At 37.8% G+C, this 16703-nt stretch overlaps 1 long non-coding RNA gene and 1 other non-coding gene across 2 annotated transcripts in view; both read right to left on the reverse strand.

Annotated features, from left to right (window-relative positions):
- LOC122123011 overlaps positions 1-16703 on the reverse strand; it is a 38351-nt gene that overhangs the window by 18679 nt on the left and 2969 nt on the right. The gene's annotated exons all lie outside the window — the stretch shown is intronic.
- On the reverse strand, positions 12240-12306 carry LOC122123042. Its single transcript, XR_006150257.1, has one exon. It is a non-coding gene; the product is annotated as a small nucleolar RNA SNORD64 (small nucleolar RNA).

The raw sequence follows: 16703 nt of genomic DNA on the forward strand, positions 1-16703 counted from the left end.
TCAACCAATACTTTTATCCATAAAAATGTATCTCCAAAAATATGACTGACAATAGACGCATGAATGCTTCAATGACAGAATCCTTGCCTGTAAAATACATGATAGAAAAGAGTTGCAAATCCAAAGGATCTTCCAAAATGGAATTTATAAAAATATCGTAATACACTCCCATATCAGCCAAATAAGCACAGTCTAGAATTCTCAGTATATTAAATGTTTCTGTTTGAATTATTCCTAAAATATAATAATCTGTATTCAAATATTATGACAGAAAATAATATTTACCTTCATCATTACATATCTAAGTAATCATAAAAGTCTTTAGCAACTCAAAATTTTTCTTATAAATTAATGCTAATATTTTATGTAAACATAGGATATGTTTCTGAGTGCATATAAATCTATATATTCAGGCTATGTAGATGAGCCACCTTTATAAATCAAGGCCTAAAATTTAAAGCACTGCAATTATACATTATGCTTGCTTTATATGCATATAACAAAATTTCCCATAAGCTGCTCAATGGCTTACACAGAGATGCTCTAAAAAGTATTGGGGCTTGAACATCATTTTCACTGTACTATGTTTTAAAATTAATAGTTCTATAATGAAAGTGTCCTGATAACCAAGCCCATGATCACAGGCTTGATATGCCACTGCTAACAGACTCTAAACTGAAAGCATACTCAACAAAAATGATTCATTATTATTTGAAGTCAAATATCAGTGACATATAGAAATGTCTCTTACTAGTGCAAATTGATATTACAGAGATTTTTAGGTCCCATACAAAACTCTATTTGTATAAATACATCTGAAAGACACAGGAAATCTCAACAAAAATTTTCCAAGACATTTCCATGTTATCATATTAGTCACAATAACATTAACATACTATTCCTCCATACAATATTTCCTATTACACAACATAAAAACTGAGACTACTGAAAACTAGAAAAACTAAATTTCCCACTCACTTCTTTTTACAAACTATATTGATCCATCTTAAAATTTTTAGTTATTTGCATATATAAAAAATCTTTAACCTCAAAATCTTTAATCTCATATTTACAGAAAAGTATAATATATATTTTTTCATATAATATATCCATCATCATTAGATAATTTATGTGAAATAACTTGCAGAACCATTGTGTGGCAATTCAATTTCCCAAAGGCAAATACAGTCAACCTTCACATTAGATAATATATGAAATATGTAAATCCTCAATAGCCTCACACTGAGTAAAACCATGTAAAACTGTCTTTGTGAGACCAGTCTCTCAAGGTCCAGTATTCCAAATCTTCCCTGTTCTTTCTTTCTTAATGTTGCCTAATTTAGACAACGTTAGAAATTCTTCTGAGCCAATCCACAGTATCGTATTTATGTAATTTAATCACCCATTGAATGCAAAATAGCCATCTATTCACAACATTCTCTCTCTTTTTTTTTTTTTTTGCCAGTCATGGGCACTGTCTCTAATTTTCTTTTGCTCAAGGCTAGCATTCTACCACTTGAGCCAACGCACCACTTCCAGCTTTTTCTGTCTATGTGGTACTGAGGAATCGAACCCAGGGTTCCACGCATGCTAGGCAAGCACTCTACCACTAAGCCACATTCTCAGCCCCAATAACACGTTTTGTCCATTATATAAGAAGAAAAATAATGATCACTCAATATTCAATGTTATTGTTCATAATTATAGGTTTCCTATAATTTCACTATGGAAATCTTATTCCATGGAAATTTATCATAAAGATCTATGACAAATATACAATTATCACCCTTAAAAACCCCATTCCATATTTAACAATTGCAAAAAGGACCCCAGGAAAAGAAACCCACAGCAATAATGTCAAGAAAGTATTTTTAATATGTGTGATTCCAGGCTTCTAATTGTTTCTATAATTATGCATTAAAATGTCTATGTCCTAATCCCATAACTATCCATTTCCACATTAAAAAATCAAAAGCAATTATATTTGGCTACTTCACCCATATCCTAACATAGAACTTTAAAAATGTCTCCTTGTTTTCTACTACTCTTATCTACTCAAAAAGAAAACCAAAATTAAATTGCTTTCTATAATCTAAGACAAATTTCACTGAGCATAATTTTAGAAATTTCCCAGAAAACTACCTCTTATATTTTAGCAACCAGTTAAAAAACTTAATAGTTGAATATCCAATACCTATGCATTTGTTTTTTACCAATAATGTTTCAAGAAACATTAAGACACTGAATATAAAATACAATTAAAATATCTATTTCATTTAAATTATTCTAATTACAATGAAAAACTCACACATGTTCATTTTTCAATACTATTATGAAAACACTATTTCCTTAGATATTTAAGTATGTCAAGAAAAGTTACCAATATTTCAAGATTTATAGATGCTTTGCAACATTATGGTTTTCAGGTAAAATAAAATTGTTTGTTGCATATAATTACAAATAATTACATATGTAAGAGAATTCATTTTAAATTTTACAAAGACAGGTATACAATTAAAAGCAAAAAAGGCTTTTTTCAAATCAAAACCTCATGCAATGAAACTTAAATATTTGAAAGGCATGATGAAGTTTAGGTCATTATCAATCTATAGTTTCATGCTTTTTTTTGCTAGTGAGTTTCTAAGCAAGTACCACAAGTGTTTTCCTTCTTCTTTATATCCACATTTATTTATACAATTCAGTTGTCCATTTGACTTTATGAAGATTAGATCAAATACTTCAAATCTTACATATTCGAAATAACTTTCAGTTCAGTAGGCAGTCTTTATGTACTTGCCATGTTATGTTTCAATTGCCATTTTTGAGATAAATCTTCAGTGAAATTAACTCTCATTCTAGAAGAACAGCAGGGAAATGAATAAAAGGAGGAGTAGTTGCCAGAACACCTTTCAGTAATAGCTCTGTATCAAGGGGTGCATACTGCTGCAGTCCAGGTTTAAAACGGTTGAAAAATCTCCAAAAGAATTAGGAATTAAGTTGATGCCAAGTTAGTCATTTGAGATGTATCTCCAGCTTATCTTTGTTAGACTTACAAATTTACCTGAAATTATCCTGGCCAGTGATTTTTTTTTTCTATGGGGATGTAATTATTTCCTACAAGGATGAAATTGAAGTGATGCAACAAAACATGAATGCAGTCTCCAAAAGCAGGAGTTTTCCAGTTTTCGTTCTTGCAGAAGATGCTCTAAATATTATCAGCTTACATCATTTTGGTTAACTTCGGGTTTTGATTGTTGTTTGTTTGATTTGGGTGTTATAGAGTCTGAACTCGGAATTTCACAGTGCTAGGCATACACCTCACCACCTGACCCACATTCTTGAAACAAGTTCATTGCACATTTATGAAGAAAACCCAAGAAAGCTTATATTGTCTTCTCATTAATCTGCTGGAAAACTAAGTGAAAGAACCTACATCTATGAGCAAGAGAATCAAGTCCAAAGTTTATAAAGTCATTTTAGATGACAAAGCCTTCAGCTGGAGAAGCAGGGCTGTAACAGTGAGATGGAGTTTTCAGTGAGTGAGAAGAGTCTCTCATACATTAAGTTTCTAAAGAAACTCCAAATCCATCTTTTTAGGCTCCATTTTAGTCCAGATCTGAAAAATACCTTCCTGCTTTCAGGCTAGTATCATCTTCCTACATCTTTGGAATTGACAGTGAAATAAAATATAGTCCTTTAAAAGGTATTTTGAATATAACCGAGAAGATATGTATCACTATTTTCTAGATACCCTTTTGTTGAATTATGCTTTCCCAGTCTTAGACATAATTTCTGAATCTTTTTCTATTACACTGAGTTAAATGAATAATAGATAACACAGTGAATAATAGATATATTTTCAATCCCCAACAAGATGTATCTTGCTCTTTTGCCCAACAAGAAGTAAACTTTGCCTTACACTATCCAATAACAACACTCTTGCTTCTAAGATTTCACTAAGGCATAGTTCAAATGAATCAATTTTAACATGGAAGACATTTTCTCCATTGAGCTTGCCTGAAGCAGATAGGAGTAGCCAACAACACAGTATTTGAAGTGGTGTGACCTTTTCTTTCCACCAAACACTCAAAAGAAACTGATCAGAAGAGTACAGGCACATTTTTAATTGATGAAAGAGAAAACTTTGAAGTAAAACTATTTCACCCAGTCTATGTTTCTAGGCACATAGAAAAATAAAATGGGCCAGCAACTAATGCCTTAAGAATGAAAAATAACTGGTAAATGGCAAACCTGTACTTCACTTCTGGCAATTCCTTGCACCTACTGTTCACTCATATTAATTTTATCAATTTGGATAATATATATTAAAGAATAAGGGAAATCCATCAATCACACATTAATGCCAATTTTTATGCTATCTATTGGAGGCAGAGCACTAAATGGATGTCAAGGAAGTTTTTAATCCTTTACTAATTGTATGCTCCCCATACAGGAAGAGTATCAAAAAATTCAGTTATCAAAATATTTGGAAATTTAAAAATTTAAGTTTTTGTCATATAATTATCTTAAATGAAACCATTATTTTTAAAAAGGATTTTATAAATGTAATGGTGTGATTTCAACAATGGATCATGAACTAATTTGTCATGACATCAGTTTGTGCCATAATTATTTGGGTAAATAAAACATAGTATATTTAAATTGAACCCAGTGCCCAGGCAAGCTCATTAGACATTGGTACATTATACAAGAGAAAATCTACCATATTTCACCCTCAGGAAAAATTACAAGCTGCTGCTTGTGACTTTATTCTATTCACTTCAAGTCAAAAACATGTTTCCTTATTTGATGCTTTGGCTTCTTTATCAGCTTTTGTATTAAAGGTAATAATTAACTTGATCTGAACATATTAATATTCTTCATCATTTCTATAGTCAGACAATTACTAATTATAATGGCTAATTTTACAAAAATTCTATATAAGAACAGTCTTACAATGATAAATGTATTACCATAGAGAATTACCTTTAGAAACTCAAATATTCATAGCCAACTGAAACTAATAAAGTTCATTAAATCCATAACCATGCTTCTTATGTTTAGAGCAACAATATTCAAAATAGCCAGGATCAACTGAGATGTTGAGGGACAGTTTGAAGGCTAAAGAAAACGTGTATGCAATAATATAATGCATAAACATAAACCTCAATCATTTGTGGCAACATAGAGGGAACTAGTGTATACTGTGTTAAATACAAGCTGGGCACAGTGACTCAAGCTTATAATCCTAGTTTCTTGGCATATAGAGATCAGAGAATCATAGTTGAGACCAGTCTGGGCATAAAATTTTATGAGATGTTACCTCAATCAATGGCTGAGAGCTGTAGCAAATATCTGTTATCCCAGATATGAGTTAAGTACAATGGCTGGTTGTAGTGGTGTATACCTGTCTTCCAAAATATTGATATTATAAATGTTAAGACAAAGAAATGCTATTGTACTAATTGTACAAAGAAATGCTGATGTACTAAATATACATGTATAATTACTTATATATGTATCAAGTTAATCATAAATTACATCATAAGTATGTAAAACATACTAACAGAAATGTTAATAGAAAATTTATTTTTTGGTGCCAGTCCTAGAGCTTTTGCTCAAGGGACATGCTCTACCACTTGAGCCACAACTCTCCTTCTGACTTTTTGTAGTCAATTGAAGAGTCTCACACTTTCATGCCTGGGATGGCTTTCAACCACAATCCTCTCATCTCATTCTCCTGAGTAAATAGTATTACAAGTATGGAGTTACCAGCACCCAACTGTTAGTGGAAAAAATTTAAAGATAACATTATAATAGATGAATTACATAAATAAATATAGGTACATAGTATGTTTAAATATATTATTTTCTTGGGCATGTATTGATTTTTGAAAATTTTATCTTTTTTAACCTAAAATAAGTTTTATTAAAATTGTGTTTGAATTTAGTCAAATTTAGTAGAATTTTAATTGGGAATTGGTAGTATATTATTAGGAAAATAATAATGCTTGAATTTAGTCAAATTTAGTTAAATTTGAATCCTGAATATAGCAGATTCATTATTGGTTAAATGATAATAAATAAGCCTTTTCCTTCATGAATAAGGGAACTTTCAATATTCACTGGTCATATTCATATTTATAAGTATGGTATAGGAAGGCATTTCATTATGTTATCCATACCTATACAAATCAAGTTACATACTATCACTTTCTTAAAATGAATGCTTCCTGCTAAATATAAGCACCTCTTATTCTATAAGTCATCTACACAGGAACAAGAGCATCTGCCAATTTGAAAATCAACTTTCCATACCTATATGGGAAAACAAATGTAACAATATCCAAGGGATACTTTTCCCATTCCCTTTCCTTGCAAAACCGTTTACCGATATATAGGACTGAGTTTACTGAAGAAGAATGCTAACTTTATACTGATTCTTGTTTCTGTAAAAACTCAGGCTTTTTTTAGTTCCCTGTAGTTCATACATAGTAGGATGAAACCAGTTGTAGTGCTAGGGATTTGCAGGGCTAGGGATAGAATAAAGGATTTGGACCTGCCTAAGTGGAACCATTTCCATTTTTTTTATACCTGAAAAAGCCAAAGTTTCCTAAGATTAACAAAAGCTGCAGCTGGGATGATAGATGCACAGTGACTTCTATACTCCACTACCCCCAGCTCACTCGGCTGCAGACAATGCTGCCCTGGGATGCACCAGGGAAGGAAGAGATCAGAGCCTGAGATTGGGAAATGTTCTTATCATCCCAGATGACCCCTACACTATATAGATTTGCTCACACAATCCCCGGCCATAGCATTGCTCTAATTCCATTGCTGCTTCTGTGGCTTACCTAGGCATAGCTAATTTTACTATGGCTTCCTGTGCACCAGTAGACTTGTCTTCATCACAATAGTCACTACTCCAGAGACTTGATCCAGCCCTGATGCTTCCAGGGAAAGCATCTAGCGTCTCAAAGGTTGACACACACACACACACACACACACACACACACACACACACACACCCATTTAACGGTTGCAGTAGAACAAGGCACCCAGCTGTTCCAGATACGCACACACACACATACACACACACACACACACACACACACACACACACACACACAAACACACACACACACACACACACACACACACACACCCCATTTAACTGTTGCAGTAGAACAAGGCACCCAGCTGTTCCAGATAACAGCTCCAAATCTACAGTCATGGTCCTACTAAGAAGCCATCTCAAGTTCACATGACCTGACCCTTCTATTTATATAAGTAGTAGTACCCCCACCTTTATCAGGCCATGCAATTTCTACCTACTAAGGCTTAATTCAGATGGTCTTATATAAGAATGAGACCTGGCAGAATGTAATAACAAGCCATCCAGGTTATTCAGATGCACATAAAAAAACATCTGAGAACTAGCAATGTATACCAAACACTGCTTAGAAATATGTGGCTGAGCTGGGCACCAGTGGCTCATGCTTGTAATCCTAGCCACTCAGGAGGCTGAGATCTGAAGATCACGGTTCAAAGCCAGCCCAGGCAGGAAAGTCTGTGAGACTCTTATCTCCAATAAACCAGTAGAAAACCAGAAGTGACGCTGTGGCTCAAGTGGTAGAGCACTCACCTTGAGCTGAAAAGCACAGGGACAGCGCCCAAACCAAGTTCAAGCCCCACGACCAACCAAAAAAAAAAAAAAAGAAATGTGTGTCTGGCCCTAGAGCTGGGATGTAGCTCAGTGGCAAAGCACTTGCCTAGCAAGTGCAACATCTTGGGCTCAATCCCCAGTACCAAAAAAGAAAAGACGAAAGAAAGAAAGAAAGAAAGAAAGAAAGAAAGAAAGAAAGAAGGAAGGAAGGAAGGAAGGAAGGAAGGAAGGAAGGAAGGAAGGAAGGAAGGAAGGAAGGAAGGAAGGAAGGAAGGAAGGAAGGAAGGAAGGAAGGAAGGAAGGAAGGAAAGGTATGGCCCTTTTCTCATTCTAATAACTATACAAGAACTGACAATGAATTAATAAACCTTGCTAATCATAATAGTCTTAACCTATAAGGTGTCACCCTCAAGATAGGCCACAGAGCAAACACAGAAAGGTTAGGGAAATGTACAGTACAAGTGACAGAGTGTTTATCTAGCAAACATAAGGTATCCTTTGTTTCACCTCCAATACAAAGAGTGAAGGAAGCTACCACAGAAACACTGACTAATTGAATACATCTCATCCTCCAAAATAGCCCTTCCTGGAGAATCCTAGACTGCCATACCCAACATGGTTTTCTGTCAGCAGGAAGTACGAGGACATCACCTGTTCCCTAACAGCCATGAGGGTTTCCATTCAAGAGGGGAACATGAGGGAATGAAAATGGAACTGTTAGACACAGAGGGATTAGAAACTGGCAGACAAAACATGTATTTGATAACTTGTGGCCCATTATGGAATTTCTTCCCATAATGCCCTAACAATAAGAACATCCGGGGCACACATATACAGGTCATCAAGAAATCAATGCAAAGCCTAAAGGAGGAGATATGGAGAGAGCCTCTAGCAAAAAAACTATCTGCTGAGAGTGCTCCATTGGACTCTCTGTTGGAGTCACTCTCTAATCCACTTTCCCTTTGCAGCTTCCCTTTCATTTTCAAACAACTTGTTCTGTCATCTCAAAAGCAAAACCAAAACAAAACCTGAGTTTGTGCCAGTGGCTCACATCTGTAATCCTAGCTACTCAGGAGATAAGAGATCTGAGGATCTGGATTCAAGGCCAGCCCAGGGAAGAAAAGTTCCTGTACTCAAAAAACTGGAAGTGGCACTGTGGCTCAAAGTGGTAGGGCACTAGCTTTGAGCAACAGAACTCATGGACAGCACCCTAGCCCTGAGTTCAAGCCCCCCGAACCAACAAAAAAACCCACAAAAACAAACCTCAAACTAAAAACCTGGTGTAAGGTAGAAGAAGACTCATCCCTAGCTACTCAGAAGGCTGAGATTGGAGGATCTTGGTTTGAAACCAGTCTGAGCAGGAAGACCAGTGAGGCTCTTATTTCTAATTAGCCACCAAAAAGCTGGAAGTGGAGCTGTAGCTCAAGTGATACAGGGCTAACCTTGAGAAAAAAAGATCAGGGACAGTGCCCAGGCCTTCAGTTCAAGCCCCGGGACCAGCAAGAAAAACAAAAACAAAAAACCACTGGCTAACTTTCTGAAGGAAAGCATGGAATTATTTCTCACTTCCACTGTTCTAAACACAAATCATATTTTTTTGACCAAAAGGTCAAAATATCATTGTCATTGATTAAAAACATCATAAACTTGTTTGTTTCCTTTCATCACCAATGCATTCAACAATCTATTGCTAATTCATGGATCTGATTGCCCTTATCAAACTACATTAACATAAAATAGCATAAATGGACTAAAGAATTCATTTCCCAGGGATGAAAATCACCATGAGGTTCTTTCAACCACACAATCATCTAGTCATTCCATAACCAAAAGAACAAATAACTTATCTCTTCTAATAATTCTTATTGACAAGGGGTATTTAAAAACAGCATGTAAGGAAGAATTTTTGCCCAACTAATGGCTGAACCATGAACTATCACTGGGTCATCCAGGTTTCACCAAGCACCACAAAGTCAAAGTAGTCATATAAATGGTAGCCCTCAAGAGGCCAAACACTCATATCTTCTCTTTGTCACTGTTAGAAACTAATTAAGTCACTAAAAAGAGTATTTATCCCAATTAGAAAGAACCAAACATTACAGGGGCAAAAAAAAAAAAAATCAAATCTGGGAAGTGGAGCTCACTGGCCATGGATGAAAGTGAACCAGCAGGGCGCCCATGGCTCACACCTGTCATCCTAGCAACTAAGGAGGCTGAGATCTGAGGAACACTGTTCAAAGCCAGCCCAGGCAAGAAAGTCTGTGAGACTCTTATCTCCAATAATAGAAAACTGGAAGTGGCGCTGTAGCTCAAGCAGTAGAGGGCTTGCCTTGAGCTGAGGATCGCAGGGACAGCCCCCAAGCCCAGAGTTCAAGCCCCACCACCGACAAAAAAAAAGTGAGCCATACAACTTGTGGGTGGAAATAGGAGGGAAGGACTAGGAGATAGTGAGGGAACAGAAGACACTGTGTAAAAGTAAATATACTCATTAGCTGACTCAAGTTATTGCAATGTCTGTAATCACCTTAATAATAATAATAAAGCAAATCAATTGAAAAAAATCTGTGAAGATGTGAATGTACTAACAGTTCTTCCACTGTACTGAGGTTCTGAACTCAGGGCCCATATCTACTAGGTAGGTATTCTATTACTTGAGCCACTTTCTGACCCTTTCATACTAACATTTCCAACAGGAAATAATGAAAAATAAAGAAGAGGAAATGATGAAAAATAAAGTAGAAAAGGACTAGCTTCCATCACTACTAAATGAGTTTTTTTGAACCCCAATGTTTTCATGACATACCAGTCAATGACTTGGTATATGGTCACATACAGTATTAGTATCTATATTATTAATTACTATTTACATACATATTAAGACACATGACATTCAAATCTAAAGTTTATCATCTTAATTATTAGAGGGTAAATTCTTAATATGTACAATAGTCCCAAATTTTAGAAATGAACTAATGAAATAAAATCAGATTTTTAGAAATAAACTATAAGCATATAATCATAGAATGCTAACAGCTAACAAGTCATGCAACATAATCATGCAACATGATCAAATTATAGACATAATTCAAAAAATGTATAGGAAGCCATATATAGGTGGCTCATATGTGTTATCTACTCAGGAACTAAAGATGTGGGGGACTGAGGTTCAAAGAGTCCATGAGAATACTTCTCAAGGGTAACCATCAAAAGGCAGGGATGGGGGACTGACTCAAGTGGAAGATCTATAGTGGAGCAAGAAAGCCAAGCAAGCTGAATGAGCCACAAGGCCCTAAGTTCAAACCCAAGTGAACCCAAACCCCAAAAGTAAGACACTTAGAATATCTCAGGCTTAGCAACAATTGCAAAATGCAAATCCATTCCCACAAATGTGTCAAATCTTCTAATAATCCATGTTTGTCTTCCCAAGACATAAAAAATTATAGTAAGATTTCTGAAAGGAAATTTAGCATTTAGGTAAAAATATAGATTACATCATATCTTAGATTGAAGCAGTATCTCAGCAATGAAGTAGAAACATTTATAAACTAAATAAAGAAATTGTTTCACAGTGATTAAAAACACACTGATGAGCTTTTAACAAAGTTGTTAACTGGGTGATGCTAATTTTCAGAAGTAATACCTCGTAGCTTCCAAGTCCTCACTCTTTATCAACTGAAATTCATAATGGATAAAAACAACAGTTAAGCTGGATGCTGGTGGCTCATGTCTATAATCTTAGCTACTCAGGAGGCTGAGATCTAAGGATGAAAGTTCAAAGTTAGCCCAGGGAAACAAAGTCCATAAAACTCTTTATCTCCAACTAAAACTTACAACAAAACCAGAAGTGGCACTGTGGATCAAAATGGAAGAGCACTAGCTTTGAGCAAAACAGCTCAAAGACAGCTACCAGGCCCTGAGTTCAAGCCCCACAACCAACAAAAACAAAAACAAAATCAAACAAACAAAAAAGTTACATTGGATGCTCTACAAAAGGCAAGTATACTGATTCAGAACCAACTATAGTGTTTTGGAAAAAGCTATCATTGGAGGTGAGGAGATTATGGTTCAAAGAGAGAATTGGCCAAAAAGTCCACAAGACTCAATCTCCAATTAGCAAGCAAAAAAGATGGACTGAGCCGGGCACTGGTGGTTCTAGCTACTCAGGAGGCTGAGATCTGAGGATTGCAGTTCAAAGGCAGCATAGGCAGGAAAGTCTGTGAGATTCTTATCTCCAATAAACTACACAGAAAACCGGAAGTGGCACTGTGGGTCAAGTGGTAGAGCACTAGTCTTGAGCTGAAGAGCTGAGGGACAGCACCCATGCCCAGAGTTCAAGCCCTGCAACCGACAAAAATAGATGGGCTGGGTGTGTGGTTCAGTGTTAAGAGCGCCAGTCATGAGTGAACAAAGCCGAAGAAGTACAAGGCCCCTGAGTTCAAGTCTAGGTTAGGGAAAACAAAAACTTACTCTATTGTTCTTAGTCTTAAAAATATTGATGAGAAAAACCTTGTGAAATTTAGTCTAGGAATATTTGCAATAGTTGCCACTGAGTCCTTATGTTGACACTTAGGCTAGACTTCAGAGTAGTCATATTGAGCCTCACCTCATCACGCTCAGTAAATATAGCTCATCATAAATCCAGCCAAAGTCTTCCACAAGGTATGTCTCAACAATTATATACAAAAGGGGATGGGAACTGGGCATGGTGGTGCCTGCTTATAATCCCAGCACTCGGGAGGCTGAGGCAGGAAGATCATAACTTTAAGGCCAGTCACAGTAATATAGCTATACCCTGTCTAAATAAAAGCTATCAAAGAAAAAAAAACATCAAACACAACAAAAAGGGAGGCATGTGATAGCACACTTCTAATCTCACTGTATAGGAAATTGGACAGAAAAATAGAAAATTTAAAACTATACAAGATCTTGTCTCCAAAAAACAAAACCTAGAATGTAGGAAATGGCAAAAGACTTGCCCAGCCTATACAGAATTCTAAGTTTGATCATCAGCATCTGAAAGAAAAAAATGGATGGGCCTGAGGATGCAGCAGTTCAATCTTCAGCACCAAAATAAGTAAATAAATAAAAATTTAAATGTAGGTAGTAAACTTCTGCCCATATTATCTTGTTATGGAAGAACGAGTTAACAGCTCTCTATGATAGTAGATGTAAAATAGAAGCAATGTAATTCAACTGAAACAAAATAAAATGTAAAAAAAGAAAACAAATTATAGGTTGGCAGGCAGGCAAGTACACTCACATACACAGACATAGTCACAAAGACTCACAAAGACACACACACACACACACACACACACACACACACACACACACACACACACACACACACACACACACACACACACAGAGCAATCTTCCAGAATAATAACATTGAGATCTTAAGTTTTACAGACAATCTACATCTCTTCTTTCAGAAAGAATAGTCTGAATCAAAGCAGCCACAACCTAAACCTCATACAGGAAAAGGTCCTAATTATCCCAAATCCTGTGAAGCTTAGGAGAAAAAACTTTAAAAGCTAGCCAAGGTTGGTTCATGAGTTTAAGATGGAATGATGATAGCAGTAAAGTACAAGATGAGGCAGAAAGGGATGGCATAATGCTTCTGTGAGTTTTCCAGGACTTCCTAAGACAACTGATTGAAAAACAGACTTATCAATGTAGAAGAAATAGTCGTACAAAGAGTTGCCATCTGTAATTTTCATAGCAAGAAGTCAATTCTATTTGGACTCTATAAACAAAAGAAGGCATAAATGACACCATGTGTTTATATGGTTTACTTAATATATAAATCCACTGCTGACATCTACTGTTAGGAAAGATTGCTTTCAAAATATTAATGCTCAATGACAATGTAGTTGGTCCGCTAAGGACTCTGATGAATATGTACAAGGAGATTTAAGGTTTTCATGCTGCTAACCTAATATTCTTTTTCAAGATCATACATGAGGAAAAACTTTCAAGTATGATAGTAAAAATATACTTTTTTTTTTGCCAGGCCTGGGGCTTGAACTCAGGGCCTGGGCACTGTTCCTGAGCTTCTTTTGCTCAAGGCTAGCACTCTACCACATGAGTCACAGCACCACTCCTGGCTTTTTCTGTGTATGTGGTACTGAGGAATCAAACCCAGGGCTTCATGCATGGGAGGCAAGCACTCTACCACTAAGACACATTCCCAGCACTAAAAATATAAGCCTATACTTTGTAAGCCTAAATTTGAAATAGAAAGTGATTCCTATGATGGATCTGAGAAAGCAAATTGACAACTTTCTAGAAAGATTAAACATTCTAACACAGTATTAAAAACATTCCTGCATGCCAGGCATCAGTGGCTCACACCTATAATACTAGCTACTCAGGAGGCTGAAATCTAAGGATCTCCAGGAAGGAAATGTCCATGAGACTCTTATCTCCAATCAACTACTAAAAAGCTGAAAATGGTGCTGTGGCTCCAAGTGGTAGAGTACCAGCCTTGAGCACAAAAGCTGAGGGACACTGCCCAGGCTCTGAGTTCAAGCCCCAGAACTGTCACCAAAAATAAATTTAAGCTGGTGGCTAAAGCCTATAATCCTAGCTACTTAGAAGGCTGAGATCTGAGGATTGCACTTTAAAGCCATCCAGGCAGACAATTCTGTGAGACTCTTATCTCCAATTAACCATCAGAAAGCTGAAAGCGGCACTTCAATTCATAGTGGTAGAATACTAACTTTGAGCCAAAGAGCTCTGGGACAGTCCCTGAATTCAAGCGAGTTCAAGCCCCATGACTGGCAAAAAATAAACAATTTTTTTTCATGCTAGCCATGTAGCTCAAGCCTATAATTCTTGGGAGGGTTAAGGCTCTAAGATAGCAGGATAGTCTAAGAACTTTGACAGACTCTAGCCCAGTCAATAGGACAGTACTGCAAGTATGTCATCCCGCCTGGTCAAGGTCAAGGCTGGCAGATGTTAAAAGGGATACAAAACTCTATTCAAAAAACTAACTCCCCACCCAAAAAGAGGCCTGAAGTCATGGTAAAAGTAGGGAGCAGCAGCTGTATGGCCAGCATGTGGCCCTGAGTTCAAATCCAAAAATAATTGAACTCAAGAAGAAATCAAACCATTTTGGAAGATGTTGATTCCAACAACCACTATTGTTTAGTCCAATAGTCTCCTTGCCCATAGCTTGGCATGCTCCTTTCCCAGGATCTGGCAGGCATCTTTCAGAGTTCATCACTAGACACATTTGGTGCTGAAAATAGAGTACTAAGCCCATTTCCTATAGGTAGTAAGTAACTGGCCTCCTTCCTTCTTACCTTGAGAGGACTGCCATTGGGGCCCTTACAACCATATAAGGTATCAAGGCCCATTAAAGGGGCCATCTACAGGCCCCTTATCTACTACTTGGGCAGCTGCCATAAATCCTAGCCCACCCTGGTGAATTCCCTGGACCACACGTCCACACTAAAGTCCCCACCTACTAGCCCCCTAAATTATATAGGTTACCTCAGGAGAGATCTGAGGTTCTTCTCCCTGTGAGAAGTAGCCTTGTTGGTTCCTTTGCTGGCAATAAACCTTTCTTTGTTCTATGAACCTGGTTCCCAGTTGCCCTGTGCTAGTCACCCTCTCCCCTGGAGAGTCAACCACAGGTGCCAGACTTGTGCTAGACCAACACAGCCATTATGAGGCTTCCTCCTGACCCCAAGCACTCTTTCACATCCAGTACACCAGCCTTCATTCATATGCATGGGGTAAGTGGACTTGGGCTCCTTTTCTTTCTCTTGACCTGCTCACAGTTTTCCCACAGCTGAAAGACCCAGTACTGAGCTCTGCGAGTCTATGGTCGGGCCTAAGATTGAGGACACAGGGAGTCTGGGTGACAACCCGATCCCCTGTCTCCCATTGTTCCCGTCTGTCTGTCTGTCCCTCTCTCTCTCTCTCTCTCTCTCTCTCTCTCTCTCTCTCTCTCTCTCTCTCTCTCTCTCTCTCTTTCTCCCCGCTCCCCCCTCTCTCGATTGACCTAGACTGAGGATGCTGTTCTAGTTGATCCTAGCATTGTGGTCACCATAGGAAACTCCCAGTCTACGATGCCGGCAGACTTGTCCCTCGGGTACATGCTTGCCAATTTATTCTCGTTCCACCTGGCTCCTAAGTTTAAACGCCGAGACCTATTTACCTCTGCAATCCGGCATGGCCGCTACAACCAATCTAAATGGCCAATTAACCGCACCTTTGACCCCGGCATTATTTGGGATTTATATAATTGTGAGTGCTCAGAAAAATGGAGCAAAATAAAGAACACCCAGGCCGCCTCCTTTCTTCACGCTCACCTGACAGTAACACTTTTCCTGATCTCTGCACACCTCTTACTAGCTGCTAAAACCCTAGACTCCTTTCATTTGATCCCGCGGGGCACCCTCCCCTCCCCCCCCCCCACACCCCCAACCTTTGGAGCTCTGGAGACCATCATGCAGCACCTTACAAAAACACTAGGTGTCGCCCTTACATAGGTTTGGTCCCCAGAGCCTGCTCAGGCTCTTACTCAGAGTAGATAATTACCACAAATTAACTCAAATCTTTCAGGGTAAAAATGAAAATCTTCACCCAGGCGTGCCTCCAGTGCACTGACCTGGACCCAGAGACTGAAGAAGGCCAACTGTTGCTAATGACTTATTTTTCTCCCAGTGTGGCTCACATTAGGGCCAAATATAAAAAGCTGGAAAAGGGCTACCCCTTATCCTCCAAGTGGAGGTTCTAGAGGCAGCATTCAAGGTATACAACCGGAGATATAAAAAGGCCCAAAAGGTTAAATGCTAGATAGTAGCCAAGCAAGCCCCCTGCCCCATCCAGTAAGGGCACCTCCAACAAGGAGCCTCCAGACCCTGCTTCAGATGTAGGCAGACTGGCCACTGGGCACACCCATGCCCCAACCCTCGACCACCACCAGGACCATGTACTAAATATGGGCAAAAGGGGCACGGATTGACTCTCCCACCACCTCACAGGGTAATGGGCCATCTACCCCCTCTCTGCCCCAGGCTGA

Source organism: Dipodomys spectabilis, unplaced genomic scaffold (assembly GCF_019054845.1).
Source record: "Dipodomys spectabilis isolate Male_0828 unplaced genomic scaffold, ASM1905484v1 ptg000219l, whole genome shotgun sequence".
Taxonomy (NCBI): Eukaryota; Metazoa; Chordata; class Mammalia; order Rodentia; family Heteromyidae; genus Dipodomys; species Dipodomys spectabilis.